Source organism: Lonchura striata, chromosome 2 (assembly GCF_046129695.1).
Source record: "Lonchura striata isolate bLonStr1 chromosome 2, bLonStr1.mat, whole genome shotgun sequence".
Taxonomy (NCBI): domain Eukaryota; kingdom Metazoa; phylum Chordata; class Aves; order Passeriformes; family Estrildidae; genus Lonchura; species Lonchura striata.
This window is the reverse complement of record NC_134604.1, coordinates 76,386,055-76,413,889: the sequence shown is the minus strand read 5'-3', so window position 1 is coordinate 76,413,889 and position 27,835 is coordinate 76,386,055. Positions and strand designations below refer to the sequence as shown.

Here is a 27,835-nt window from a genome sequence, read left to right as displayed (position 1 = left end):
GGGGCACCACAAGCTGCTGGCACACAGCTCCAGCAGAAATAAAGCAGGTTCCCTGGCTGTTTGAGAACAGGACTTTTTGCTGGTTTGTTTTCTGAAAACCCACAGTGTAACAGTGTCCCCAGACTGCCAGATGATTATCAAAAGTTTAAGACACATGCAATTTGTCTCCTTGGAGTACTTCACAATATTAGCTTTAGGTTTCAGAGTGTTGAGTGTTAAATTACTCATCACAAACAAAAGTTCTGCTGCAGGATAGGTGTTGATAATAATGCCTGATAGCTGTGCATAATGTTTCATTTGGCAGAAGGTAGTCTGACTACTACAGGAAGCAATTGGCCAGAGAATCTTGTTGAAGCACAAGTAGTCAAAACGCAAAAATTTTACATGAGTGAAAAACTTGCAAGCAGAAATAAAAAAGAGAGTTTTCCTTACTGGTGGATTTGTCTCCTATGCTCTGCAAAGAGAAAAATTAGAGACTGAATGGAGACACTGAAGACAGGCTCTGACAGAGACGGATATTTTAATGCAAAACAGTTGTGCCTTAAGGAACTTTTGCCCTGTGGTCATTAGAAGGTAAATGGAAATTTACGTGGATGAACAACTTCTCATTAAGGTAAAATGTGAAATAAACTGTGCATACAGGACAGAGTGGGAGAGAGAGAAATTCAGAAAAACACTCAAGGAAGTATACGAAATCTGAAAATTAAAAAAACCAAGATGTCCTCAGTCTGATCATGAAGGCACCAACACAGCATGATTAGAGGGAGAAGGGACCAAGACAACAAATATTTCATGGAAGATATTTTCTAGCAGACACAGAAGTTTCCATCAGAGGCCAAGGGAAGAAAGACCCTTCTGTCCTTGTTCAGCTCTTGGTTTGAACTCTTCCTGGTCAGTTTCCATTGCCTTAAAGCGCAGACCAAAAGAAGAATTGAATATTCTTTTCTCTTTGAGAATCAACGACTATAGAAGAAAATATAAGAGACACTTTGCAATGTAGGCAGCCAAGAAAATTAAAGAAATATGCATAACATGGCTGTTTCCTACTGTCAACAAAAAGAGAAACTCTGTGAGACATGGCTGATGCCAAGCATTTTTCAACACTTGATATGTCAGCAAGGTTCTGGCAGGTGTCCTTAGGAAAACAGAGTGCTCGTCTGAGCATGTTCAATATCCCCTTGGGAAATGCTGTTTTCTCTGCTGTTTTCAAGACTGTGTGAAGCACATGGTGCTTTTTAACTAGAAAATAAACCTTTTTCAAAATAGGCAAACCCCTGAGATATATTTATTGAAGGTCCTGATGTTCAAAAAAAAAAAAAAAAAAAACAAAAAAAAACAACAACCAGGGAGAATACAGCTTTGATACTCTAGAGAAGCTTTGGAGAAAATCAGCTTTTCTGCACTAAATTTCAGCAAAATATTGACACTGTGGAAGAAATATTACCTTCTGCAGGACTGTTGGTGTTGCGTGTGTGTGCATGACTGGCACCCTAGGAGCAAGAGTGTGCAAAGTTGGGCAAGTGACATAGAATCCAAGCTGTGGTGAAGAGAAACTGAAAAAGTTAAATTAATCCATGTTCTGGAGTAAAGAATTCTGAGGGTGAGTTTAAGTGGTGTCCAGACACTTTTTGGAAGGTCCAGACACAGATCTCCTACACCATCATAGTCAATATTGGGTTTTATGCCTCCCACTTGATAACAGGTGTTAATTTACTTAAGAAGGGTAGGAGGAGAATTAGACTTGGAGTGTGGGTGTTAAAGACTTCCATTTTTTAAAATATGGGAGGTCAAGGTTAGCCTAAATTACCATAAATCACTTTTTGCCACTGTTGAAAAGGAACTCAATTTTCCCATTTTCATGCATTAGAGCAGGGATTATTTTTCCAGGTCCAAGTGTATAATTTGTAAATTAAATATGAATGAGGAGCTATTTGATTGTTCAGCCATAATCTTTGTCATCTGACAAAAAGGTGGGAAAAGGAAGCCTACGTTACATTAACTGCTTAAAAACTTAAATATTTACAGAGGATACCACTGAATTAATTAATTAATGATGTTAATTAATCACATTACTTAAGAACAGACACAGCCCTTATTATCAAATTAAGAATGATCTCTAAGAACTGTCAAAACTTATTGATCATGAGTACAAGTAGTTTTCAGAGAAATTCAGGTTTAGACAGGCAACTGCTAGCACCACCTGTCCCAAACATGACACTTAGCAACAGCACGTCTCATTAAAGAATTAAAATCATGCTCTGATCATGCTCTGATTTTCATTTTGAACTTTTAGGCACCAGGACAGCTCCAATAAAAGATATCACTATCTCCTGGAAACACCTTAAATCAATAGAAAACTTAAAATAAAACATTAGCATGTTTAAATAGTAACATTAGAATACACATCTGATTGCTCATATAGAAAGGGAAAATGAAACAACACAGTCAGTCAAGTTCATGGTCCTGGGACTGTTTATTAGAATGACAGTGGAATTATTTGTGCCCAAGCACAGTATGATGAGCCCCGTGGTCAAATCAGGTACCTCAGTGTTGGCAGAATGCAGAGACATTCTGGGATGCTGAATTGCCCATTTTCCTCAGACAAGTCTAAATCTGAAAGCAGTTGCATCATATTGAGATTTCTAATTCCTAAAATGTTTGAATTCTGATGTTTATTGCTAATTTTTGATGGCCATATGCTTAACTGGGAAATTAAGATGAGAAAACTTTATCTCCAGGAAGGTAGAGTAGGAGCTAGTTGAAACTGGCTGTTACATTCTTCAATGCTTTACCTTATGCAATATTGACCAAGCTCAACTCAGACATCAAGTGGAGCAGGTTTCTGCCTGGTTCTTTGGCTTAGCCATTGCTCAGTAAAAGCGTATACTTCTCCTACAGCAAACCTAAGATGATTGTTTTCTCTCTCTTTAACATTGTCTGGATCATCTGTCCAAGATAGGTTCTTTACCCATTTGAAGAACTTGCTGCAGAGCATATAAATAATGTCATCACACAAATGTTTTTAAGCAGATATAGCACCTCCTTTTCTCTGTTACATTTGTTTTATATAGAGAGATAGTTCTTTCAAATCTTACTGTTGCAGTTTTCTCTTAAAAAACTTCACATGGACTTCTTAGGGGTCATCCTTTCATTTTCTTTATGCTTACTTCCATTTAGATGGAACTTATTCTGGTTGTATTCTTTCTCCTCTCATTCTAAGATAACTTTTGAATGTTCAGGTACTGCTAATTACCAAAGCTAGAGCTTTGGTACAGTTGCATCTCTGTCTGCTTTATTGCATTAGTAGTGGGCAAAATTATTTAAAAACAGTCTTCAAAAATTTTAAAGGCTCTTTTTGTCCCTAGAAAAATACCAGTTTGGACTTTACCATTGTCTTTCCACTCCTTTTCATCTTGGCTAAGGTTAATTTCTTCAAAATCTCTTGTTCAGTGACAGTCAACCTGCATCCTAAGTGAAGGCCCAAAAGTAAGTCCCAGTCTAGTCTGCACATAATGTCCTTGGGGGTAATTAGTAATGATGCTGCTGCCAGCTGCTGCTCTGGACATTATGTTCTGATATTGAAAATGCTCACTCCAAAACGACTCTGGGTACAGTGGATGTGCAATGCAGCTCTCCTGTATTATAGGCAAGAGTTCCAACCCCAGGTCTGCCTGGCAAAGGAAAAGAGACACTGCACATCCTCTCACAAGAATTAGCCCAGCACACACATATGCATTTATGTGTGCATAAATACATAGCACCCACATATTCTCTGGTTGAAAACAGAGAATGAAGTCTGAAACACAATAGTAGCATTATGAAATTAAATATTGAAGAAATTAAGTCTTTTTTCTAAAGCAATATTTGCATGGCATATCAGAAACATTTGATTTCACTCTGAATTGAAACAATAACAAATTCTCAGATGTCAGCACTTCTTACAAAAATGATATTCCGTATCTCAGCTGGTCTTGTCTAACAGGATTTTCTCATTAACCTCCCTAAAAGATAGCATTAATACCTCCATGAAGACTTTTATTTTTCTCTCTTCATTACATTTCTTTAACATGTTGGTGTACGCTTATTGACTTAATAATTATCATTATTATGCTGAATATAATGAAACAACCAATAATGTCTTATTGGAGAATCTAATTTACCCTGTATTCCTTTAGTTTTATATTAAAGCATCATTACAAAGTTACAAAGTCATCTGGTCCAACTAGGCCTGCTCAGAGCATGGCTAACTTCAAAGCTAGATACTGAGTTGCTCAGGGCATTGCCCAGTGGTTTTGACCATCACTAAATCACCCAGGCCTGTAGGATGTGAGAACTTGCAAAGGGCTTGGAATAAGGACCTGCATCTCCTATTTATAGCACCAGTACCTGCATAGTGCTGTGAATCATTTTGAGGTGTAAAGTACGCAGATAGCCTTTCTGTAAGACAGAAGTGCTTGCTTTATCTACTTGTACATGGTACAAAATGTAATGGTACAAAAGCAAATGGCATCAATGAACAACAGGTGGAAGCATACAAAAATGTAGAGACACTGGGCTGGGTAATAGAAACAGAGAAGAAGTAAGAAATCTGAAACAACTGCACTCACCAAATCAAAATGGAATTTTTCTTGTTCACTCTTTTTATTCCCTAACTTTGAATTTCATAGGACATCCATGTTTTCTGGACCCGACTGCAAGAATTTAGGGCTCATATAGAGCTCATGTAGCTTTCTGCATCTCGCAGGGTCAATAAATATAATATAAATAATAATGAATATAATTGAAGGATTAGTATCAATATCTCAACAGACACTGCAACTAGCAACATACCATTTGCATGTTTAAAGTTTTTGCATAGAGTAAAATTAAAATCACAAAGTGATGTTCTCTGTTATTACATCTCACTCCCATTTCCAGATGTGTTCTCTAATACAATCCTAAATATGGTGTAAGCATGCACTAGTCTATCATGCTACTGTTATGTTGCCAAACAGGTAGCATGAATTTCCCACAGCAAGCTATAAAAAGTGCAGAAGTCAATGAAGCAGGATTTATGGTTAGAGAGAGAGATTACAGAATGAGACTTAAGCACATGCTTAACTGCTTTGCTGAGCTAAGGCATATATGGGGACACTGATAACTTCAACACTTGCAAAATCCTCCATGATAGCCAACCACCATTAACCCTAAAATGGTTATATCAAATGACATCATGCCAGAAGCTTATTAACTGAGCTTTTATTTTTAATGGAAGTTGAACTGCTTTGCTACTGTATCCTGTTTCTGAGTTTCTATCATGTTGTTGCATAGATAATTTAGACAGATAAAAATTTTTGTCATGACAACTCAGTTCTGCAAGATGGTATTGTATTTTTATTCTTAAGTAGTCTATCTTAAACCCAAAATAGTGTAGAAAAAATAAAATAAAGGGCTGAAATTGTTGGGTTTTTTTGAGGACAATGGATGAAATATTAAAAGAAATATGTTTAATTAGTAATTCTTCTCTGGAAATGGTACATGTTATTATTTTAGAGCAGAATATAGATGTGGTGTAGAAGCAGTTTTTCTACAAAGGCTGGTTACAGTAATAATAATAATGCAAGTTCAGTGGGGAAGTGGTATAATTATATGCATGGCTTTGCAGCTCTAGGTTACTGATTCTTATCCAGGTCAGAAGACTAATAGCAGGAATTCATTTTCAGGAATTGTGACTGATTTTAGTACTGTTCAAGATACTTAAATAATAAAAAAGGTGACAATGTAGTGTTTATTCAATACTTTACCATTGTGAATTATTGTATATACTGTAGCTTCAGAATAAATAAATTCTCTCAAAATTTTATCTGATACAACATGTGATCAGAAAGTCTCTCACTTTTTAGCATTCCTATCTTAAATATATATGCCCACACAGTCTCTTGAATAAAGATCATCACACGCACAAACTCTCTGATCCTCTCTAATCCTTGAGCTGTTCCTCAAGATGGCCTAGTCCTTGTGGACCTGACTATGGCTCTGCAAGGTATCAGATCCCAGCAGTGGCTGGCAACTGGGCTCCAGTCTGCTGTGTCTGTAGTCATTTCTTTCCCAAATCTTGCAGATTTAGGCTGGAAGTCTTCACCTCTCCACCTGGGGACTCCCAACTACCTGTTCTGGGAAATAGATCCATTGACCTTGCATGTAATGAAGATCTAGTCATAAAATACTACCTTAAAAAAAATTATGTCACAAATGGAGAACTGCTATTGATTTACTGGTGCAGATTATGTTGTCTGGATATTTAACTACTCTGTCACAGCTACTGGCATCCTTTGCTTGAAACATGTGAGACACATGGCTTCCCCTGGCTATCTCCTCCATTTATTTCAAATTTTGTGTTGATTCTGGCAGGTACTGTGCATAACATCTACACTATATATATATATACACTTATTTTCTGAAAGAGCATGATCTTGATCAAAGCACCATTTTGTCTTTCCACCTTTATATCTGGTCAGCCTCTTTTCCAATGTGAAGGACAAAGAAGAGCAAGAAGATGTTTAAGAGAATCACAGTAAAATTGAGGTGGGAAGACACCTTTAGAGACTTTAATCCAACTCTCCAGATTATATAGGGTCACTTACGGCAGGTTGTTCAGGACACTAATTAGATGGGGCTTAAGTATCTCCATAATAGGAGAGTAAATCTCTCTGGGAAACCTATTCCAGTATCTAACCACCTTCAATGTACAAAAGTTTTCTTCTTAATGTTGAAATGCCATTTCCTGTGTTCTAGAATGCACTCATTGATGCTTGCCCTCTCACTTGGCACCCCTGAGATGAGCCTGGCTCCACCCGCCTTGCACCCTCCCTTCAGGTATTTATGTACATTCATAAGATTTCCCCTGAGCCTTTCTTCTCCAGGTTGAACAGTCCCAGCTCTCTCAGCCTTTGGTCATAGGATGGATCATCCATCAGATCCTTAATCAGGCCCTTAATCATCCTTGTGGCCCTTTGCTGGACTCTCTTCAGTACATCGATGTTTCTCTTGCACTGAGGAGCCCAGAACTGGACCCAGGACTGCAGATGTGTCTCACCTATGCTGAGTATAGAAAGCATCACCACCTTCAGCCTGCTGGTGATTAATTTCTACTGGGATAATACTTAAATTGCTGGTAGTCAGTCTTCTTTGTCTCAAGGGCACACTTCTGGCTGATAATCCCCTTAGTGACCACCAGGACTCAGTGAGGAGTCCCAGGCACCCGGTTAGTGCCAGACCCAGACAGCTGAGTCCTCCTTCAGGAGCTCAGTCTGTGTTAAGGTTCCCAATAAGTCAAGATGGTGCTGGGGATCATGCCCTGGGATGCCTCTACTGCCAGGCATAATTTCTGGTCCTGCTTCCTGTACCCTTCAGCACAAGGGAGTGCCCAAAGTGCTGTTGCTGTGCCTGTTGGCTGCTTCTGTCAGCTGCCCTGTAAAGTAAGGAGAACAAAGGATTCTTGAAGGAGGTAAAACTGTCTAGAGATTTCCATAGGACCCGTGTGTATTGCACTGCAGGAACAATATTCATGCCACAGGATTTAAAGCAAAGTAGTTGCACTAAGACACACTACAAGACCTGTGAACTTGCAGTCAAGTTGAAGTAAGTTCATCAAAGCAAAAAAAAAAAAAAAAAAAAAAAAAAAAAAAAAAAAAAAGAAACGGGGAGGGGGGGAAGGAAATGACAACAATAAGGTCAAGAAACAGCAATTTGCAGGTGAGGTTTGGGAGGGGTTAATTGCTATGCTTCAAAGCAAGGCAGTTGCAAGCCCCAGTTTTGGTAGAGAACAAAGCTCTTGTACAAATAAACAAGTGCTGACATTAGTGAATGAAGTGAGTGAGAGAGTGATTGTAAAAAAAAAAAAAATACAATACCAAAACCAAAGCAAACAAACCCTGAAACAAATTCCCAACAGCATCATTCTCACTAGGACTGGGGCAAGAATTCCTCTTTCTCTTTCAAGGCACTTCTGTACAACATCTGGACAAGCAATCACATATACCCCTAATGATAATCCAAAGACTGGCACAAAAGCAGCAAGAAAAGAGGAGTCGTAAATGGCAGATCTGAAAGATGCTTTTAGCATCCAACAGAGTAGTTTTTCCCACAAACCACTTGCCAACATCCTGACACATAAACACCTCTATATTTATACAGTATGTGATTTATATCTTGCCAATTGCAATATATGTTTCTTTAGGGATGGCTCCTATCCATACTGGCACCAGCAAAGAGCTCACAATATTTCTGCTTTTCAGAGATTAAAAAGAAAATTACTATGTGGTGTGTCAAAGGCAGGTAACAGAAGCTGGAAATATATCAACAGAAGCCTTTTAGCGCTAAAATACTAACAAGGTACCTGATATGCAGATTGTTCTGAAATTCATAACTTTTGAAGATAAAGCATGCAATTAGAAGGTTTTTTTTCTCTTTATGTGATGATTTATAACAGTACTATCTCTAAGAAGACATTGTGCAAATGCCTTTCCTTCTTTAAGGATTTTACAGCTTAAACACCATGCAAGTAATATAGAATGGACATCAGTGAACACGCCTGTCTCCTCCACCAGGTTAGTGAACCAAGTGCAGAACGGCACATTCTGTGTGACAAGGCAGAGGCAGCTTGTGCCCACCATTATGTCACTGCGGTGTCTTGAGGACAGAGCCTCACACACGTGTCAAGAAAGGAAATTTTATCACCAGAAATGGTCAATATTTTTCTTGCTTTTGTTGGAAAATGCCAGCTCATTAAATTGAACCTATTTTAAGGAAGTGTCTATGAGAGTACCCTGACTCGGGGCAGGTGTTTGAAAGTGCTGGAAGAAATAATTTTAATTGATTAAATTAAATCTCACCAACCCTTTGTGAATGGTAATCCAAAAGAAAACACATGCAGAAATTTAAGTTGCTCAGTAACGCATCCTGTGTTTGTCTCCAATGTTATTTAGAGTGACATGCCCCACATTATTTAAACACAGTCCTTCCTTCTGAAGCTGGGCCACTCTCCAGCAGGAATACAAGTGTCATGGTAGTGGGTGGGAATCCTAGCAAGTAGACTAACAGTTCTTGCTCTGAGTGCTCTGGAGATGTATTCTGCTTTCTAAATATACTCTCTACAGATATGGTTTATTCTGATAGTTTGCACAAACTGTGGGGTAGTTTCACACTTTCCCTCTCCTGTGTACAGAAAACAACCAGCACCAAGAACATGACAAGATTCATGCAAAGAAACCCCAACAGAGTATCCCTCTGTGGCTTTATGGTTATGAGTCTTAATGGGGGATGGATTTTTGCCTGTTTATTAATCATTCCTTACAAAACCAGTTGAATACCCTTTACCATCACAGTTTATAGTAAGGAAACTAGGCAGAGAGATCTAAGCAGTGTCTGTTGCTGAAGAGAGGACAGTTTTAGGGCAAAGATTGCACTTCAGGAAAGCTTAGGGCAATGGTGCCAGAAGTTAGACCATACTTCTATTTGTGGTTTCCATCTACCAAGGGGACACTGAAAGCAATGTCAGCTTCAGCTTGACCAGGTGTGATGAATATCCACCAGTTAGAATTTATGTTAAGACATAAATCTTAAAACTGCCAGAGGTGAGAAGATGACATATTTCCTTCAGCCATCCCTTTTTCACGTGTGCTAACTCCTAGCAAAGGAAAAGCATAAGATTAGAAGGGATGTTATTGGTTTAAATGCCTCAACAAGAAATCTATTGCCAGTGACCTCATCTGTCAAACCCCATTTTTTTATCTCTACATGATCAAGGACTACTTTACCTTTTCCAGGACTGCTGAGACAAAAACCAAAAACAAACAAACAAACAAAAAAAAAAACCCAAAAAACAAAACTAATATCACCACTTACAAAATGCAAATCAAAGCCAAGAAATGCCCTTTCAAAACTCAGTTTCCTAAAGTTTGAAAAGTAAAAAAAAAAAAACAGGCCCAGATTTCCTGAACAGAGAAAAATTAATCAGGTACACAAAACTTTCCCAGACACAGAAGAAATTTTTGCTCAGGTAAAACTTTGTGAACTGGCCCTGATCTGCACTATGTTTCTGGTACAGGTAGATATAATGAAGAATCTCAACCTTCCACTTTTGTGGGCCACTAGGAGAAAAAGGAGCTTAGCCAAACATTTTGGCACTATTATTTATCACTACTTAATATAATTGCATCATTACTTAATATAACTTATAAGGTTCATTTTCCAAGACCTCTCTAAAGATCTTCTGGATAACATACATAACAAAGATCTGTATTATTTCTGTAATGCTACCAGATTAATCGAACCTGCTGATTGTCAGCAAAAGAAAATATACTCTGCAGCCAATACACATATGTATTACATAATAGAAAATGTTTTCTTGACAGTTAACAAAAAAATGTGACTTGAACCAAATATTTTCTGCACCTGTGTTCAGTAACATTTGTATTTGATTGATATTAATTTAAATAGGAAAAAAAATATGCTTCTTTGTTCTTGTAAAATATATTCATGAATACAAAGTTCTTGTAATAAAAACTAGAAAGATGTTCTGTACCCTTGTCCAATAATAATGTAGCCAGTAGATGCAGATGCAAAGAGGTCAAATGTAAAAATAACTGTGGATAAGAAAAATAAAAATCATATGCATTATAAAAACTATTAATAAATAATTACAGCTGATTATGCACATACCAAAAATTTACACTCCAATTTTCAGACATCTATGTTAAAGTAAATATTCTATCTAGCAATATAGCATATGCGTTCCATATATATAGTTACATATGTAAAATACAATTTGATTGTTTGTCAGTTGTGTGTCACAAATTTTGTTTTATGTTGTCCTCTAACATAAATCCCTTTGATATATTTCTGACAGAATGAAGAAAATCCCATTGTACATACACACACATATATATAAATATATATAATGCATGTTCTATTTCTAATCCTCTTTCCTGTTGAACTTGTTTTGATGTTCATCTGGCAGTGCTGATCTGCACTGTTCACATTGACAAAGAAACTGCAGATGCTATGAACAGAAAGTGAGATTGTTCTAGACTTCATCTTTATGAATATTTGGGTTCAGGACTGTAGAATTACAAACACAGCACAAAAGTAATAAAAATTGAGCACTTTATCAAAGGCCAAAAGTAATTTCCTGGTAGTAAAGTACCAGTTCTGCCAGCTCTGCAGAGATAGAGACAAAAATGGGAGAAAATTTCTATTTCCAGCGGCCTTTTCTGGATGAGGTGGGTTGGTATGATGCTCCTGGAGTTAATTATTTTCAGGACTATGTCTCGGAGCACTACACTCACGTGAGTCCCATGCCATTCTGAGTACAGTGTGGGTGCCAAATTTAGATCTTTCTTAAGCTGCAGAACAAGAACATCTTCCTATTTCTACATTTCTGGCCTGGTTGAAATAGAAGGATTTCACATTTGAGTCATGCTGTGTTCACACCCCAACCTGTAACCAAAAGTCTAAACATTGTAAAAATAAGCACAGAACAAAAATCCTCCACAGCTGCCAAATTCATAAACACAAGAGCTGTTCCAACAAAGTAATTTTTTAAACATTTCATAAAAATTAAATTAAGAAAATGTTGTTTGTTACCCCCTGGAGTAAGATTTCACAAAGCGTTATTACATTCTGAAGTAGTTACCACTTTGTTACTGATCCGGGCTGGTGAAACAGCACTCCAGCCCTGATTCCCTGGGCTTAGGTAACCGAGCAGGGAGTGGAAACCTGTGAGTCCTCTATTCAGTTTGGTAAACACGGTCTTGTCTGTCACTTCTCATTGTTCTTCTTCAAAGTACAGTAGCCACCTTATCTGGCAACAGCTTTCTTGAAGAGTGCTGCTCATGTGAAATAATCTTTCACCACCGAGGCCAGCATTTCCTTAACACAAGAAGAAACATTTATCTTGCTGTTAATGGTTAATTAATTTTGAAAATGTATATTACAACACAATAAAAAAAAAAAAAAAAAAGAAAGAAAAGCCAGGCCGGACAATGGAGCAAAATGTCTCTTCCTCAAATTGACTCCTATTTAGTTCTTCCAATGTCATCCAAAACACAGATAACTTTTCTTTCATGAATTGTTCTCCTGAATGATTTATACATGTTGTGTTATCTGAAGCCCTTTCCAGATCCCCTGTGGTTTCAGCCAGCCATCAGCTGCATAATTGTTAATTTTAACACTATAAAAGGTTCTGATGCCGAGGAGATAAAGCGTCGGAGGAAGAATTAATTGAAATGTATCTTCCAATCACACTGGTTCCTTACTTCCAGTTCCACAAAAATTATACATTGGATTTGAGGTTAAAATAAATTTACATTTGTGCTACCCATAAAGCTTTTGGACTAGTAGAAAATAGATAAGTTAATTGTTTCTAAAACCCATAAAGGGTTTATCCTGAGAATAATTCAGGGCAGACTCCTGTTCATAGCCCACAGCACCGTGAGCAGCCAGATAGGGGATTCTTCCCAAGCTACTGCAGACATAATTGGTCAGGAGACATGTGACAGAAGTCTTTTACAACAGCAGGTGATAGACTGACAGAAAAGGAGCTCAAGCTCCACCAATATTTAATCTGGATATTAAACACTCTATGCTTCCCAGAGCCACTAATACTTTTTTTTTCTCCAACGTTCACTCTGCCTGTACGCTTCAACTGAAGTATTTTGAAGTAAAGCTACCAGCTTTGATTCTTTCATTTACATTTTTATCATAAATATATAGAAAATGTGCAAAATTATTTTAAAAGGCTATTTGGAAGAATATAGTTGTAGCACGCAAATTCAGAGATCACGGGATTCATATTTAATTTACAGTCAGATGACTGCAAAAGGCTATCCCCATTTAACTGAAGCCCCCGAAATGGGCTATATCTCTGCTGATCCTTCATTTAAACATTATCACAATTATCAAATGTCTTGTGCCAGACTCTTTAGAAATACGCTGAGATGTAGATTTTCTGGGTGCAGAGGACAGTAAAAAGCAGCAACAAGGTATGATGTTTTGCTTCTTCATCCTCTGTTCAGCTGTATCAGAGCACCAGCTTCCCACCTGTAAAAACCCCAGTTCAGACCTGGCACAGGGAAAAAAACTGAGGAGTTTCATCTCAGAATTCAGCAAATATTTGTCCACAAAATAAAAAACTGCATTTCTGCCGTAAGGAGGTACAGTGTAAAAACAGAAAAAATCTGAGATGAAGGGGACTTGGAAAAGCTGAGAGGGAAAGCTTGTACAGCACCTGCCCACACTGTACTTGGATTTAGTCCATTTCTTGAGTCCTACTTTCACGAATACCAAATTCAACAAATACAGTGTAAGAAAATACCCATATTAGAATCTGCTTTATGCTAACATGTATTATCACTTGAAGAACATTTTATTGCTGAATAAAATACTCAGCATTTTCCCTAACTATTAGGTCTCTCACAAGAAATAACAGCATGTTAGTTATTTCAAGCCACAGAGCAAATGCAAGGATTATACATCTTATATTTTAGGACACAAAGACACAGCACTCCAAAGCAAACAAAGATGCCGACTGAGCTGAGAACATATTTATATATTACACAGAATGTTGTATTAAAAATGTAAGAGTGTCATCAAAAGCTCTCCTCAGCTAAGCTCAAATATGGCAAACGGGGCCAGAAATGGGCAAACTTTCATCATGATAAATCATGGAAAATAATTCCCATTTCTCAACAATCCATGTCTCTAATTGCATTTTCTGTATAAGCTGAAAGTAGGTAGGTAGAACTGTAGGCAGAATCATAATGCATCAACAAAGCACCAATGATTTTCTAAGCCTGGGATACTGGGCATTTAATTTTGCTTTTAAATCCATACTGTGGTGGGCACTTATGCACACAATAGAAAAGGAGACATGCCCCAATCAGTTTATAAGATAGTATGAAGAAATGTGTAATAAAGCAACCAGATAGATATAAATAGAATAATACAAAGAAATCTAATCTACTGCAAAGCTATAATTCAATCCTCCTGCAACACAAGTGCAAAGCTAAACAGGCTTATGAATAGCACAAAAATACATATAGCCAAACTTGTATAGCCTATGTCATCAAATAAAAACCTTGAATTATTGCTTATCACTGCTATTTCATTTTAAAAAAGGAAAAAAATCTAATGACTATGTCAAGAAATAAGCATTATTAAATTATAATTTTGTACTGAGCACATATGAGGAATTATAAGATTTATATACTCCTTTTTTACTCTCCATTTCTCCTCCCTTCTTATCCCTTCTCCATATCCCTATCCTTATCCCTTCTCGCTTTTTTCCTCCATATGTTTATGTGTTCACATTAGAGGCAGGGAAAAATGAATATTGAATATAGGAAGCAAATTCCATTCTTACTTATATCTTTTGAAATTCTCCTAATTTCAGTAGAGTTTTGTCTCATATATTTTGACCTGAACACATAATTTAAGTTCAGAGTCTTGTGGTTCTTTTTTTTCCTTTAGAAAGAGAAATTTCCTATGGAATCAGATATCTCTGATAAATCCAATTTATTTACAAAGTCTTTATGAAATATCAGTTCCCCAAAATGAGGAAGATTCAAGTATTCAGCTCAAAGACTTCCTTTCTTTTTTCTAATGGCCACAGTCTCATTATTTTATATAAGCCCTGCCTAATTTTTCTGTATTTATTCTTGTAGGGCTTTTCTTTCCCTCTTCCATACACAGAGATATGCATATACATCCTGTTCCATTGAAAAAAAACAGTCAGCTAAACCTCTCTGCTACACCCTTCAACCTCAGCAGTTCATGTGTGTACCATGGGTTTGGACAGTGACATATGCTTTTGTTTGGGGAGGAGCTTGCTCTTACTTCATAAAGCAGATTAACTGTTCCTTACAGCTGCATTAAAGGAAGGCAGTGGTTACACCCATAGCTTCAATGACATTTCACCCAACCCACAACACGAGGAATGTAACTCAGAGTAGGGTATAGCCTAAGATACGAGAGACAAGTGCCATCAGAGGTGGAGAACAAGTAATTTTAGGTAATTGGCATGGTACATGACAGTTTGGAGAGCTAAACATTATTCGATGTAAGTAAAGGCCATTGTCTGCAAACAGCTCTGGTGGGATAATTGATAAAAATGTTACTGACTGTGCTCTGTCTCTCTGCACTCATTACTTGGGCCAGAAACAGGCCCTGGGACAATTATTGTGTTGAGCCACATGTGTGAGAGCCAGGAATGACAGCTGTAACTGTCCTGATTTACTTCAAGCAGGAGTAAATATCTGAGCTTTGTCTAACTGGCAACAGGTGAGAAAAACATCTTGAATTATTTGAGGCTATAAGATGAATGCATATAAAATACTTTGCATTAACGCCTCTTTTATTTTCTAGAAGTATCTCCTGTGGAGTTTCACACTGAAGGTGAAGGATTAAACATCAGCCATTACACTTGAACACCTGTGTGCAAGTTTCAAAAACCTCAACTGTATAACTTTGTTTAGACAATCTTAATGTCCTATATGAATAAATAGCCTGGGTTTTTTTCCTATTTTCCTAATTATTTTAAAGGTTGTATTCAAGATCAAAGTGTTTTCTTCATGGACACAAAAAACATTATGGACAGGTTTATCTTGTTGAGGTGGAGAACCCTTTTTAATAGTCTGTCCTTGAAAGCTAATGGTTCCAGTTCGGTTTTGGGTGTCACTGATAAAGATTGTAGTGCAGTTTACATATCTGTGCTTCTTAAATTTGTTGTCATTTTTATTGAGGCAAATGATCTTGGCACACTATTTGTGGTTTCATCAATGACAGAGACAATGAGACAAATTGTCGACAAAGATAAACAAATGGGGTGCCAGGGATTTCTCCACAGAAATTTGCCAGCTCAGTGGGGATCTGGTCAAATTCGTTGGACACATAGGCTATTAATGAAACTCAGTCATTAAGATATATGAAGCTATAGCAATTTTCCTGCAACAGGTTTCAGTTCTGTGGGTAGTGTGCTCCTCTCTGCTGTACTTCTTCAATCCTGGAAAGTGTTTAGGAGAGTCAAGAGGTGCCAGAAGCTCAGAAGTTCTCATGGGTCAGATGACTTTGAAGAGCCTGGAGGAGCTCATGGGGAGTGAGGTGTGGTAAGCTGCGTGTCACGAGTTTGGGTGTGACTGCAATGTGGCTCGGAGCTTTGGAGACGTGTTTGTGAGGAAGGTGAAGAATGACCTGCACATCTAGTCTCAAAACCAACCAGCCAGAGACTTGTGAGTTGGCAAGTACTAGCAGTGAGGGAAAGGAGTTTCCCTGGACCTTTTACCTGTGCTACCACTGCCTCTGCTGGCTAGTGATTCTACTGCAGTGGAACCTCTCCTGCCAGTCTGCTGGCTGAGAGAAACTCTGGTTACAACTGGGATGGATGAAGAAGTCATACATGGATTTTCCTTCATGTTTCCAGAGGTAAAAGCAAAGTTTTATGCTCCATTCATACCTTGTTGATGCTCCAGGCCAGATCCAACTGACTGACAAAGCCTGTTACAGGCTGATCTGTAATAGGCCTTAGACATTGATAATTACTGATAAATCAGCTTCAAACGTCTTTCTTGATACCTCATTGTCATAAGTAAACATAGTATACAAACAAACTGCCAGTAAAGACAGATCTATGCCAAGTCCTTCTGATTTTGAAATACTATTTTTTGGCTGCAGAGCAAAAGAATGTTCCCTTCCTCCCACTGTGGCAGCTCTGAAACTGTGATCAGCAGGGCTGCTGAGGGTGGCAAGAGACTTTAAGACCAGGTAGCAATGGTGTTTCTCTCTAAAAGGACAACTTCATGGTCATTTTTATGTCAGCCCAGAGTTATACTTTCCAAGAGACTAGATGTGATGCCGTCCTTGTGTGAATTTCAGCAACTGGCACATAGGATGAGGTTTCACAAGTAGGTTTTGCTGATGTCAAACTCTGCTGCTGCTGCTATCCCATGTTTCTCTCTGCATTCACTCTTCCACTGCCACTCATTTATCAGCATCAGCAATCAAATGTGTGTTTGTGTGACTGGTGAAAACTAGTGATTTTGTTCTTTCTGGGATGGTTGTTTTTCAGCTGGATGGGTCAACCAATCTGACCTCAGCTTTCAGTGCTGGTGCAGAGGAGGAAAGGAGTTCTGGAAGGAAGGCTCCAAGAGTATGTCTTCAAACTATAGTATGGATATCTTCTGGAATGCATTAGATCCTTTTCTAGGAATGGTGTTTGTTTTTAAAAGGGCTTCCTGTTTCAGTCTTGGTGCTGCTCTATCTAGACACTGACCTTCCTTTTGGAAGGAGCTTGGAAACCATGCAGTGACATTGCATGGCACTGCAGTGTGTCTGGTATGCACTATCCTTGCATTCCATCAGAAACCTCACTGGTGCAGAGTTTTGCTGTCGAGCTCAATGAGGGGCTTGTGTGGAGGGCTTATGTTCAGCTCAGTATTGGACTCAGCTCTAGGCCTCAGCAGGAAATCCTGATTCTAGCAGATGTGTTTGGTGAAATTGGTTAACTCAGGGAGAGCTGCTCTCTTGGAACCCAAGAGCCTGGAGAGATATTGTCTATGGATAGGTTGGCAGCAGGCCCATTCAGTGAGGCATTCCTGCTGATATCACTTTGAAATTCACTTTGTTATTTACCTCCTCTCCTATCTGCCAGGATTGAGATTTGTTGGCCCCTGCATAACTCAGCAAGGCTTGTTTTTGCAGGTTTTTTCTGGATGAAAAGAAGAAGCAATAGCAGAGTGCCATAGAAAAGGCTGGCTGTGAGGTTCAGGATGAGACAGGGAAATGGGACTAACTCATGCCCCAAAAGTTTTGTCTAACCTGTGAATTTTATCCAGCCAGCCATAGGCTGGGACCAATTCTGTATTTGAATTAGATCAATTTAAATAAATAATCATTAAAAGAACAGCAATCACCTGAGCTCTGATTACCAACCAATGTAGAAATGAGTTTGTTATCTACACAGAACTATCTGGTTGGGTTGTTTGTGTCAGCTGAATATAATACCTAGCAAGTTCACACCCAGCTATTTACATCTCTGTGTTAGAATCCAGGAGCATGTAAACTAGAGAGAAATCCTGTTTAAATTAACTGTGCTTAGATTAATCACCAGAGAAAACAGGGAGTAAGATACATGATTAAGAAAAGTGAAATTTTCTTGTATAATCTTATCTCTAAATAACTCTACAGATCAAGTAGCCACTGAAATTTTTATGGGTTCAATTATTATTTGTTGTTGGAATAATCACAATGTGCACAAATACACTAAGAATAAAACTTTGAGTGTGTTTTTTATTGTTAGACTTCTCATATCCCAGATTCCCCATCATGTTCAGTCCTGTGTAGATAGTTATAGTAATGATCTTTTATTAACTTGGCTGTAATAACTGCCATGACTCTCAATGATGACACTAGTGCTTAGGTATTTGTATGTCTAAGCACTTACATAAGTAATCATATCACAATGTCAAATTATTGTACTTATTATTTTATAAATGCTACAACTGCCACCTCCTGTTAAACACAAAAAGAAAAAGAAAGAGTAAAAGAAAAATTGTCAGAGTGCCTGAAGGATTCCTCCCAGTTTTAATTTATTGTTTTGTTTTAAACTCTCTCTGCTGCAAGCCAAAATAAACTCATTGCGCCTACACTTTGAGGTGAAACTCTCCTATTAAACTCACCTCTGCCTATAAGAAGATCCAAACATCCATAAGCATAGCTGTGTTTGAGGGAATCATACATAGAGCAGGGAGAAAGGGTTACACTTTTCTGAAGGCAAAGGACATTATATTTTCAGTCAATGATAGGAACTGAAATTTCCACAGACTCCTTATCATTAAGACAACCAGTCATGACATTATACAGGGAGAGAGGAAAAGGGGCTGGCAACTACTTAGTTGCCATGAACTGGCTTTTGACCTGGGAAAGCTTGAACTTAACAGTGAAGTCATGAAAGACTCAGTTTGGGCAATTTACTTCACCTCCCAGTGAACCTGGGAGGCAGTTCAGGAGAGCACATATACTTCAGCAGGCTTTCAGTGAAGTCTTTGAAGAAAGTATACTTTTGTGTATTTACTATGTCCAGGATCACTGGGGTTTTTTAAGGCAAACAAGTAAACTATTTCTTGTTTTCTGTCTACCTATCACACACATAGCACTTGGGGGGGGGGGGGGGGGGAGGCAGGGGCGGGGTGGGAAGGAGGGGGGGAAATGCAGTAATCTTATTCCACAAAATCCAAATATTAATGCTGATGGATTGTATGAACATCTTTTATGTTTTACCTGTTCATATGATGACCAGAAGAAAAAAAGGACAACAGGAATATTTCTCTTCTTTTTAGCTGGCTAGGGTCATACCTTGTGTTTGTGATTTCATTAACTATGTTTTAAAGTAGGCTCTTCTGAAATATAGCAACTTTTTTGATGTTTTTAACATGGTCACGATTTCAAATGAAGCAAGAGAAAGCACATGGTATTTTGTTGGTCAAATACAAATACTGCTATTGCTTTGTTGTATAGCAATATTATCAAATTTAATAGGTACATCTGCAACATTTTTATAGGATCACAGCAAGATTATTAATTCTTTTTATTTTTCTTGGCATTTAAGAACTTTGTTGCATTAATTTGCAAAATAAGCACTTAACACCTGCTTTAAGAAAAGTTCTGTGAGTAAAAGAAGTAGAAAATCTTGTGGTTAAGATATTGAACTATAGAATGGTTTGGGTTGGAAGGGGCCATAAAGCTAATCTAGATCCAATTCCACTGCCATGGGCAAGAATGCCACTCACTAGGTCAGGGCCCCAAAGACATGTTTCTGGTGTCTCTATGATATGACAAAAGAAAGATATGGCACTCCTGACCCAATTCAGCAAAAGACCATGGCTAGGCCACCCACAACATCTCATTTTAGGTCTCATCATCTCCAGCTGGTTTTGTTCCAGAAAGGCTACATGCACAGGAGCAAGTGCTTGCAAGATAAGATACACTATAGCACGTCATCTCCACCACTGGAACTGCCAATCATCCCATATTCTTACAGTGCTTGTGACATGGTTTGTACACTTTTTTTTCCTCTGGAGGATATTTTCCAGTTAGTTTCCTTCTTTCATCCCAAGTTTGTCATGAACATTGAGGAGCTACATGGTCATGTTCACATTCCAGCTTGCTTCATGGGAACTTGTTCAGGTAACTCCTAGTGCAGCAGGACTGGCTTCATTTGGAAAATGGAGTAAAGACCCAGATGAATCCAAGAAAATTGAACTTTATATAGTCTTTGTTCTAACCATTGTTTAACCATCCTACTTGGAAAACAGTTGAAGCATTAAAAAACTGGAGGGGGTGAACAAGAAACAATACAACAATCTGTTTCTATCATAAGGAATAAATGTGCTTTGGGCTGATTCCATTCAGAGTGTACAGATATTTTCAAGGAATTTAGGGCATAAAATCCCATTGAATCTCCTTGAGGGAATTAAAATCAATGGAACTTAGGCACTCTCATACTTTGAAAGATCTGCACTTAATTCTTCTTGTGTCTTTTAGAAGTTCCAAGTCTGAATTATTTACTTTCTGGACAAATGAATACTTTTTGGCATGACCTTCTTCATACTCTATAAACAACATCTGATAATATGTAAGGGAAAGTTGACAAGAGAACTGAATACCAAAAGAACTACTTCTGGAAATTTTGATTTTATTTTACCCACTGAAATGAAAAGGCATCTCCAGGAATGCTGCAGAAATTCTTGCTCTTTTTAAGTTTATTGCTTCTTGTATGTCCTGCTCTCTTGTTCTTTCTACACTATCAGTAATAAAAGTCAGATTTTTTCAATAACACTAATAAAACCCACTTTTCTCTTTTATATCACTGATACTAAGCATCCCCAAATGGGAGAACACTATGGAAGAAATTAAAATGTCTGTAAAGGATTGCAAACTTCCCTGCATATTACCAGCAAAGATACTCTAAACAAATTTTATACATGAAGAGTCAAATTTGTCACACCATTGACAACCTTTTGCCAATGCTATCGATCAGTGATGACCTTTCCTTTTTCTCATGCAATCCAAACAATTTGCATTGACATTTAATATAAATTATAATACAATAAATGATAAAACTATTATAAATATTCTAATTATGGATTTAGAGAATGCAGCTAGAGGCACTCATACAGAAATGGTGCAGAAGATTTGAAACATAGTAAAAAGGTGATAAAGTGTGGGAGGAGAAATAGAAAAGCCACGTCAGAAACAGGACTTGCCACTGACAATGATAAAATTGTGCTAAAAAGAGGAGGCCAGAACCAAGTAAAACAGAATATTTCTTCAGTGTGTCAGTGGGAGACATGCTCACATATGATCATTTTGTCAATGCTTGTTTAGGGGAGGAGCAGTGGTGTAGGTAGGAGAGGAATAGCGAGTCTGTGGGCTGTGAACCAGCAGGATGTGTGGGCCCTGAAGAGTGGAAAGGACTACATGAAGAACTAAGTTAAAACTGATCCTTCTCATGTCAAATATCCATACAAAGAGCCAAAAGAAAACTCCTGTCCTAGGGCTTTGTCACTCTTGACAAGTTAGTATCACCTGTTTTAAACATCCCTCATCCTTCTCCAGGCAGAGGCAGGCTCTGCATATCTATACTCACTATTTGAAGCTTTTTTTTTTTCCAGAATTTAACTGGGATTCACATCTTAAGCTCATTACTTCTTGTTTATCCCCACAAACACAATTTAATTATCTCATCTTTGCATTTAACTTTTATACCCTTCTCCTCTCCAGCTTAAATAACAACACTGCTTTCAATCTTCACTTTTTTATCAGTGTATGTAGCATATTTTTAGACCTTTGATCAGATTTGCTGCATTCTGTCCTCTGACTCCACATTTTTCTTGAAATCTAGCACTGCACAATATACTCCATCAGAAGCCTTCATGATGCCGACAAAATTAAAGATCTGTCTTTCAGAGCTATCAGTAGTAGTAGTGTGTTTTCTTAGTAGGAGATGATTATACATATCTGACTAGTGTTTATAGAGACAAATCATTAAAAAATAATAGATTACTTTTTTAATTTAAGGAAAAATCTAAATTTGGAGATGAAACAAAATAGTCTAACAATTATTATTATTGAAACTGCACACTGAAGTGAGGTGGAAAAAAAAAACCAAACAAACAAGGCAATGTTTACCACAATAAGATTTAACTATTCAACGGACTTGCAAAAATTAGAAAAGTTTTCGTTCAATGTCCATGTCGAGGGAAGCCATTATATATCCTACTGTGGACAACAAGAAATTTATTGTGGGGATCATGTAAGGTCTAGCAAAATCCCAAAAGCTGTGTTAAGAATGCAGGCCAAGTAACCATGAACTCACTGGTCCTTGGGTTTTAACTATCTCTGCCTATGGTCACAGAGCACCCACAAAGTGCAGCTACACCTTACCAGTGGACACTCATGCAGAGGCAAAAGCATCTTTTCTATCCCCTGCTAGAAAAAATCTTTCTGAAGCACCTAAGACAAGTCAATGCAAAAATCGTCAATGGTCTGAATCAAGAACACTAAATAGAATCTATTTTGTGCTATTGGTGTCTAGCTGATTTAGGTTAATCTGGAATCTTTGCAGACCACACTCCTGAGAGAAGATTAAGAGAATCTGGTGATTACAGTGCATCTGAAACTGTACCTCATTGGAAACCAAAGCATGGTGAGTGAGCACAGTGAAGAGATTTGCTTGGAAAGCTGTGGCACCATTAAATCTGAGTTAAAAATGCAGGTGCAGATACTAATGTAGGTGTGGTGTGTAGGGGTAGGCACCCTCTGTGTTTAACTCGTCTGATCACTACAACTGGCTTCTGGCCATTAACTTTGAACTTTCCTGAGTGATATTTTGATTCCTCCTAACAAATGGAATGTAGAAACTGCCCATTCTTACAAACAGATAAACAAGACACTGACCATAAAGAAATAAAGGCCATGAGTTTAAATCCAAAGAGATATAGATCCTTTCCATTATGGGCCTCCATTCCCTAGTTATTTGTAGTCAATTAAAAAGTCACTATAATCAGAAGGCAAACAGCAAAGGTTTATGCTTAACTCTTCTTCAGAGGGGAGTGGACCAAATTCTGATCTTCTTTCTTGCCTCCTTACAAATCCTGAAAAGCCTGTCAAAGGTTTCCAAACCACAATCTTATCCAATGACATCTAAGACCTTGTCTTCAACATTGCATAGATGTTTTTGGGACTTGTCTGGCATCCATGACTGGCAAAACAACATTTTGTATTTTACAGTTATGAATCAACCTTGAACAAAACTAGACCAGTCATTGAAATGTATTAATTCCAGGAAAAAAGATCCTCTATGACTGCTGGACAGCCCTAAGAAGTGAAATGAGATTATTGTTGTCACTGTAAAATTTTGATTGAATTTAAGTGTAAAAGTCTTCAGAGATTATAAAGAAGCTTGTAGTAGAAGACATCAAAAATCAAGGCTTACCTCTCCTTAACAGGGGACTATAAAATTATACAAAGCAGTGACACCACCATGATAAGGTGAATTTATTTGGGAAAAGGAAGCATGAGCACTGCTCAGCCTTTGAAGAAAAGTTATAGGCAACTGTCTGAACAGGGAAACCTGGACTCCAGAAACAGTAGTCTCCATCCATATGAGCTCTGATTTCATCACGTGAAGCAGGGGATGCTTACACATCTGTATTACTTGATGAGCTTTCAGTAGTTCCTTGTGCTGGAAAGGTATTTAGTTGGCCTTTCTGGAACATCTAAGCCTGTCCAGGAACTCTGCCAGGAGACTAATTCTCACCTTCACTTCCCCAGACAGGGACTAGTATGTAACCACACAACATCACCTTTTTTTTTCGTTCTAAGACTTCCTTGGCTGTGGTTCTGATCATTCTTCCCAGGCAGCTAACAGGATTAAGAAGCAGCAAAAAATTTATTCCTTAAAATACATGAAAATATCTTGCCGTACAAATGGAGTGCATGCAGATAAGATAAACATTATGGAGTCTCTTAGCAAGTTCAAATAAGCTGAATTTAAACATTTTCTTTACTTCTAAAAGTAGTAAGGACACCATCACCACCTTCTGATCAGAAATGCTATCAATGGTTGTGTATGATCTAGGTCTGGTGTTCCTGTAAGAGCAACCCCAGTGTCCTGAAGCAAAGAGAGGTAAATTGGGCTTTGCTCTTAAAATAATACACATTAAGTCACAGAACATATTCAACCCGTACCGAAATAATAACATTTAAATTTCAAAAAAGTACAGGACTTCTCTATGCTTCCCAAACAAGTAAAAACTTTGTTAATTCTCTTCTAACTTAAAATAGCAAACCAAATGAACCAACGTTTTTATTATAAAAAGTTTACTCTCCAGCTGAGCATTTGAGTGCCAAGTTCAATGCAGAATCACATTTTCACAGCCAAATTAGAAACTATAAACTTAGAAACCAGTGTTTTATGATAGAATCCTTTGCCAGACACTTCACTAGAGCTTGGGCTACCAGCTGTTCTAATAATAAGCGAATGTTATTGAAAAATAATAATACCAAGCATTTGGAAGCACTCTGTAAAAGCAAATGAATGAGTTTAGTGCATTATGCACAATGAAGAGCTCACGGGGTAAAACTCTCTTTCTCTCTACAGGTGTACTGGACTTTATAAGAGGAAAAAGGCTTAGGAGTGCTCACAAACCTGCCAAGCTCCATACAAGCTGAAGGATCAGCCTGCCAACCTGTTGGTGTGCTTAAGATTCCAGACTGCCCAGCAACTTCGGACAGCTGAAAGTGACGTGCAATCGGTGACTGATACCCTACACGAAGAAAAACGTCAGCTTTCAAAGTTGGTGGATGGAAACAGCCCAGTGCACAAAGGGAGCCGTGAAAACGCGATGTGCCTCTGCCAGTGCAGGGGAGCGCTGGGGCTGCGGAGCCCGTGAATCAGCTTTTCAATCGGGAGGCGCGGCGAGGCGGAGATCGCTATCGGGATAACCACTGTTCTTCAACTTCTTTTTTATCTCTTTGATTCCCTACCTGATTGTTAGGCTCAAATAAAAAATAGGAGGAAATGAGCTTGCTTCCTTGAAACTCACTTTAAACTCGGGTTTAAAAAACACGAGAGATTAGATGTTTGGTAAGAATATGAGAAATCGGACAATATTTGGAGTGGGGTGTAGTTACATTTACTGTAAGAAAGCTGGCAGAATTAATACACGGTTGGTTATGGAGAAGATACTCTAAGCCCCTCTTTAATATTTCTTATAGCGCTCTAATCTTGCTTGATGGAGTACAGCACTGCATTCTGGAAAGCCTTGTTTAGCCTCCGTGTGATAATGCATCTGCTCGGGTTTTTGTTCCCCCCTCACTATCACCCCTCCCCTCCACCTCCCTCCGGTAGCAGAAGGAAAGATCGCGCCCTTGAATTTGCATGCGTCAGGAATTGACAGGTCAAAGGCAAGTAAATCACATTATACACGACTGTATTGTTATTGTATCGATAACAACACATTATCAGAACAATTAACACACTCGCACAAGTACGCGGAGATCACAGCAGCGGTTTAACAAAAATCCAGATAAGTAACTAAACTCCGATAAAGCCTTCCCTTTCTGTGCTTGGGGATTTGAAGGCTCTCCGAGAGAGTGTCTGTGCCTCTGCGTTTGTGTGTGTGTCTGTGTGTGCGAGGGCTGTGCAGGCAGCCACTCCGCTCCGCACCGCGGCCGCGGAAATCCCCGCGGGGAGAGCAGCCTCCTCCCCCGCGCCGCGGCTGCCTCAGATCGGGGGAGACCTGGGACCCTCCGGTCGTTCCTAACACGAGTCCAACCTTGCTCCAAGCGGAACTGATAAGAGTTCCCATCACTTGGAACTGTCTTGAAAGCAGATTACCAGGGAACGGCAGACCCCCTGTAACTACCAGCATCGCTGAAATAACCACGGGTGGTTGTTTTAGTAGTCAGTGGTTGCCGCAAACCTTAGGTGAGGGGAGGGGGAAAGCTCTTTGAAAAAGAGACCTTCGAATAAAGTATTTCATCTGTGACTAGAAAAATAGACTTGAGCCAGTACTGAGCCATTCATAGACTGCAGCCTGTGAAAGAGTCATGTACAATAATTTATGTCCAATAAATTCTGTTACCGTTTTCACTATTTGGTGGACTGAATGTAATCAGAAACATGCACAGATGAACGTAATGAATTTGCAAATGGTGACATTTTTGGAAGACAGTCCATGAGGCATCTTCTCTGCTGAAATTTAACCAAGTGCTTATTTTTAAGACTAGTTTACCTGTACACGACTCTGTGGGGACCTGCGAGTTGGTGGTTGTGCTGTTCTCAGACAGTGACCACTGACCCTAGGAACCTCTCCGGGCCCCATGCCGTCACCCACAGCCCTTCCCCACGCGGTTTCCATGGCACAGGTGCCCGCTCTGCCTGCACACTGCTTTGCCACTTGAGCAGAGCCAGAGCAGCAGCCCGGAGCAGCAGCAGCCTTGGCGCGGCAGGAGCCACGGAAATGGCCCCCCTACGGGCAGGGGTCGTGGTGGGGGCACTCATCCGTGTAGGAGCTGTCAGACAGGGTTTACCCATGTGCCCGCCTTCAGTGCTTCACCCGGGTCTGTCGCGACACCGGGCCCATCGCCATCCTCTACACCGCACCCTGCTCTCGCACCCACGGGTTTGGGGCACAGGGAGAGTGGGTCGTGAAGGAAGCAGCACGGGAGGAAGAGCGGGGAAAGAGCCTCGCTGGAACCGAACCCACTCTGCTCTCCAGGGGCGCTGGCGGGAGCGGGGTCGAGAGCCTTCGGGAGCCGGGGGGGCCACTGGTGGTGGCATCAGCGAGTCGCTGCTGCTTGTCCCTCCCCGCTCTCCCTCTCCGCCCCGATCACACTCCAGTAGATGTTACTGATTCTCACCCTGTTCATGACTGCGGCCGGGAATGTATGAACCATGCTCTTTCCTTCCCCTGAGTTGATTTAATCCGGGCGCAATCCCGCAGCGGTGCGAAGGGAAGTCGATGAAACCGGCATACGATCTGTGCGGAGACAGACAGGGGATAAATCCTTAAATGTCAAACACAATAACGCTACATTATACATTATAGCTTGCTATACTATGTCATTTATAGAGATATAGGAAAGAGTTTCCTTAGACAAACGTGGGGGTGGGGTTGGGAGGGGAGGGGGAGAGACGCAGTTGAAAATATTGTCTGTTCGTCCCAGAAGGGGAATGTACTGGCCGATGGGGTGATAACTTGATCTCCAGGACAGTCTGGGATCAGTCCCTCTTGGAGGGGACCCATTTTCGAGAAACCCCATTTCCCCAGCGCCGGTGTACAGATATCTTAATCTCTCAGTTTTGAAAACCGACGGGTACTTTTTTTTTTTTTTTCCACGGGTAACTGGACTGTCAATGAGGTCAAGCGTTGGCAAGGTGGCTTTGGAGACTGAGAGAATTACGTTTAAGTATATGGGTAATAAAACACGAAACGGGGGAAGACGCTATTTACAGAGGAGCGCGGTATTTTACAAGGCACTCTGGTCGTGACAAGCTGCCGCGGGACCCGGGCGGTCTCACCGTCGGGGAAAGCGCCGGGAACCACGCTCCGGTGGAAGGCCAGCGCTCGGATTCTCTCCAAACATCCCGCCAGCGAAGCAGCCGCAGGTGGTGGCGGCGGGCGGAGGCGCGGTGCGGCAGCAAGGAAGGTCCGAAGCCCAGCGGCTGGAGCGGGGACCGAGGCTGGCCGGAAGATGGAGCGGGCTCCGCGGAGAGGAACCCGGACGAGACAGCAGC

The 27,835-nt window shown here is 39.5% G+C and overlaps 1 long non-coding RNA gene across 1 annotated transcript; it reads right to left on the bottom strand.

The window, feature by feature from the left end:
* Positions 1–11,867: 11,867 nt before the first annotated feature.
* On the bottom strand, positions 11,868–27,835 carry LOC144248893 (uncharacterized). Its single transcript, XR_013342073.1, has 3 exons — positions 27,620–27,835; positions 26,959–27,077; positions 11,868–11,910 (listed from the first exon to the last, which is right to left on the bottom strand). It is a non-coding gene; the product is annotated as an uncharacterized LOC144248893 (long non-coding RNA).